The sequence below is a fragment of the Saccopteryx leptura genome, chromosome 2, assembly GCF_036850995.1.
Source record: "Saccopteryx leptura isolate mSacLep1 chromosome 2, mSacLep1_pri_phased_curated, whole genome shotgun sequence".
Taxonomy (NCBI): Eukaryota; Metazoa; Chordata; class Mammalia; order Chiroptera; family Emballonuridae; genus Saccopteryx; species Saccopteryx leptura.
In genome coordinates, this window is record NC_089504.1 from 244,801,645 (window position 1) to 244,806,136 (window position 4,492).

The window sequence follows — 4,492 nt, forward strand, 5'->3', positions numbered from 1 at the left end:
TGGATAGAGCGTCGGACTGGTATGCCAAGGACCCAGGTTCGAGACCCCGAGGTCGCCAGCTTGAGTGCGGGCTCATCTGGTTTGAGCAGAAGGCTCACCAGCTTGGACCCAAGGGTGCTGACTTGAGCAAGGGGTTACTCGGTCTACTGAAAGCCCACGGTCAAGGCACATATGAGAAAGCAATCAATGAATAACTAAGGTGTCACAATGTGCAAGGAAAAACTAATGATTGATGCATCTCATCTCTCCGTTCCTGTCCGTCTGTCCCTGTCTATCCCTGTCTCTGACTCTCTCTCTGTCTCTGTAAGAAAAACAAAACAAAACAAAAAACTGATGATTGATGCTTCTCATCTCCCTCCGTTCCTGTCTATCCCTATCTATCCCTCTCTCTGACTCTGTCTCTGTAAAAAAAAAAAAAAAAAAAAGAGTATTTTGTGACAGAGACAGAGAGGGGGATAGATAGGGACAGACAGACCAGAAGGAAGAGAGATGAGAAGCATCAATTCTTTGTTGCAGCTGTTCTAGACCACAGGGATATAGCAGAGAACAGAACAAAAATCCATGCTGCAGAGGACAGCCCCCCCCCCCAAAAAAAACAATAAAGTGGAAATTTCAGTTTATAAAGTTAAATATCAAGTTCAAAACATCAAAGGTTGTGAAGCCCTGTCTCACGGGGAAGGAGGAAATGAGTGGTATCAGGTAGTGGAAGTAGAGCGAGGATTTCTTTTTTCTAAGATGGGAGAAATAACATGCTGGTGGGAATAAAGAACACATCACTGGCTACCTGGCAGGAGAAAAGTTGATACTCTTTATAAGTTTATTGAGTCTATGAATGCTGGTTTATTCCGGGACTAATGGATATGTGACTTTGTAATAAGATGTCAATCCAGATAGGAACAGAATTATATTTTGCATTTACAGTGTAGTATGAAGGTAAATTGGTGACTCACTGTTATGTGACTTATAGATGTGTTCATTTTTTAATGGTTTCACTGAGGCATAATTTACATAAATAAAAATCACCCATTTTAAGTGTACAATTCAATAATTGTTCAGTAAATCCAGAGTTGTGCAGCAATCACCACAACCTGGTTTTAGAAAATTTCCATCAACCCCTAAAAGATCCCTTCTGTTCAATTGCCAACATTCCCCATTCTCACCCTCACTACCAAGCAACCACGAATCTTTCTGTGACCATCGGTTTGTCCTTTCTAGGTATTTCATACAAACATAGTCAGAGATTGTGACTTTTTTTTCTTTTACTTAGCATTTCATTTTCACCACAGTATTTTTTAGATTCATGCCTGTTATAATCATTAATTTGTTCTTTTTATTTTTTGCTAAATCAGATTACACTGTAGGGGGATATACCACATTTGGTTCATCAGTTGGTGAACAGCTGAATTGTTTCACCATTTGGCTATTATTAGGTGTGGGGTTTTTTTTTTTGTATTTTTCTGAAGTTGGAAACGGGGAGGCAGTCAGACAGACTTCTGCATGCGCCCAACCTGGATCCACCTGGCAGGCCCACCAGGGGGCGATGTTCCCGCCCATCTGGGCCGTTGCTCTGTTGCAACCAGAGCCACTCTAGCGCCTGAGGCAGAGGCCATAGAGCCATCCTCAGCGGGGCCATCTTTGCTCCAACGGAGCCTTGGCTGCGGGAGGAGAAGAGAGAGACAGAGAGGAAGGAGAGGTGGAGGGGTGGAGAAGCAGATGGACGCTTCTCCTGTGTGCCCTGACTGGGAATCAAACTCGGTACTCCTGCAGGCCAGTAGGTGTGGTTTTAACTATGAAATATTTCGTATGTAGAAAAAAAGTACAGTAGCAAGCATTTATAGTATTTACTGTGTGGCAGGCATTGTTCTAAGTGTGTTAGCTACAATGGTGTATCTAGCAGGTCTGACACTCAAAGCAGGTCAATTTACACACGCACACACACACCTCTTTCTTCATTTTATTTTTCAGAGCAGTTTTAGGTTCAGAGCAATAGAGTATTTATATTTATATTTAATTTTATTTATTTTTTACAGAGACAGAGAGTGAGTCAGAGAGAGGGATAGACAGGGACAGACAGGAACGGAGAGAGATGAGAAGCACCAATCACCAGCCCTTCATTGCGCGTTGCAACACCTTAGTTGTTCATCAATTGCTTTCTCATATGTGCCTTGACCGCGGGCCTTCAGCAGACTCAGTAACCCCTTGCTGGAGCCAGCGACCTTGGGTTCAAGCTGGTGGGCTTTTTTTTTTCTCAAACCAGATGAACCCATGCTCAAGCTGGCGACCTCGGGGTCTCGAACCTGGGTCCTCTGCATCCCAGTCTGATGCTCTATCCACTGCGCCACCACCTGGTCAGGCCAGAGCAATAGAGTATAAAGTAGAGAATTCCCAAATACCCACCTGCCCCCTGCTGAGTCACAAATGCACACTCTTCCCCACTATCGACATCCAGCACCAGTGTGGTACATATGTTACACCTAAGTCCGTAGTTTACGTTGTATGTTCTACGTGTTTTGACAAACATATAATGGCATGTGTCCACCATTATAGTATCATATAGTTTCACTTCATGAAACACTAGGCTGTGCTCCAACAACTGACTGATCTTTGTGTGTGTGTGTGTGTGTGTGTGTGTGTGTGTGAAAGAGACAGAGAGAGGGACAGATAGGGACAGACAGACAGGAAGGGAGAGAGATGAGAGGCATCAATTCTTCGTTGGGGCTCCTTAGTCTCACTGACTGCTTTCTCATATGTGCCTTGATGTGGGGGGGGGGTACAGCAGAGCGAGTGACCCCTTGCGCAAGCTAGCGATCTTGGGCTTCAAACCAGAGACATTTGGGCTCAAGTCAGAGACCATGGGGTCATGTCTATGATCCCACGCTCAAGCCAGCAACCCCGCGCTCAAGCTGGTGAGCACGTGCTCAAGCTGGCGGCCTCGGAGGTTTCCAACCTGGGTCCTCTGTGTCCCAGTCCGACGCTCTATCCACTGTGCCACTGCCTGGTCAGGCTGACAAATTCTGTCTTTAATGCTAATTGGCAAACTTGCAGATTTAAGGACCAAAATCAGAAACTGTATATTAGTCATTTTCTTGCTAATCCAATATAGAGGATAAAAGTCTTTCTTAAATACATTAATATAGTTAAAAAGTATTAACCCATTAACTTTTTGTACTGTAACATCAGTTTCATTTTTCATTAAAATTGTACTGGCATCATTTAGATGAAGTTTAATAAAATAATATTTTCACTGTTTCTTTTCTGGCCAGTATCAATCATTTCAGGATTATTACTGAAAGTAGTTGTGTTTGTTTTTGTTTTGTTTTGTTTGTAAGGGAGAGGGGTGCCCAGGAGAATGAGGAGAGAAATCATAGACTGGTAGAAAATATTTGCAAAACATGTTTCTGATAAAAACAAAACAAACAAACAAAAAACTTATCCAAAATATGCAAAGAACCCCTAAAACTCAACAATAAGAAAACAACCATATTAAAATGTCAGAAAAAGCTTACATTTCTTTTCAATGTCAAAAGAAACCTTACCAAAGAAGACACACAACCTGACCAGGCGGTGGGATGGTGGCGCAGTGGATAGAGCATCAGACTGGGAGGCAGAGGACTCAGGTTCGAAACCGAATTCACCGGCTTGAGCGTGGGATCATAGGCATGACCCTAAGCTTGCTGGTTTGAGCCCAAGGTCGCTGGCTTGAGCAAGGGGTCACTGGCTCTGCTGTAGCCTCCCACTCCCCCGTCAAGGCACATATGAGAAAGCAATCAATGAACAACTAAGGTGCCGCAACGGAAAATTGATGCTTCTCATCTCTCTCCCTTACCTGCCTGTCTGTCTCTCTCTCTGTCTCTGTCTCTGTCACAAAAAAATACACATATGGACTAGGCAGATGAAAAAATATTGAACATCATATGTCATTAGGGAATTGCAAATTAAAACAACACACATTATGATGGCTGAAGCTCAACCTGGTCTTAATTCACTCTGAGCGAATGAATTATTTCCTAGAGCAAAAGTCAGCCTTTTTACCCCCAAGGCGGGTACCCTAAGGCTGAGTGAAGCCTAACTCCAGCTGTACAGTATCTCAGAAGAGGGGGCGCGGCGCCCTTAGCCTGGTGCGCAAGCGTGACTGTAAAAGCGGTTAGGACTGCCCCTGGCGCCTGATTCAATGTTTTATTTATGATAAATGTTAATACTTTTTTAAAAATAAATTTCTGAGATACACAACTTCCCCTCAGAGTTTTTCAATTGAGTGTGTATTCACATTGAGGTGTCATTTGTCCCCAGCGCATTGTAAGTCCTCAATAAAGTGTGCAACTTAGAATGATGACGTGGCTTTGGCTGAAACAAAAGCAAACCAACCCCAAACCAAATCATTCCACATCAAAGGGGAAAATTGAGGGGTTTTTTGTTGTTGTTATTGTTATACAGACACTTTAATAGTTGCCTATTTCCTGGAGGCGGTGCCACATGTGGACCCGATGGACCC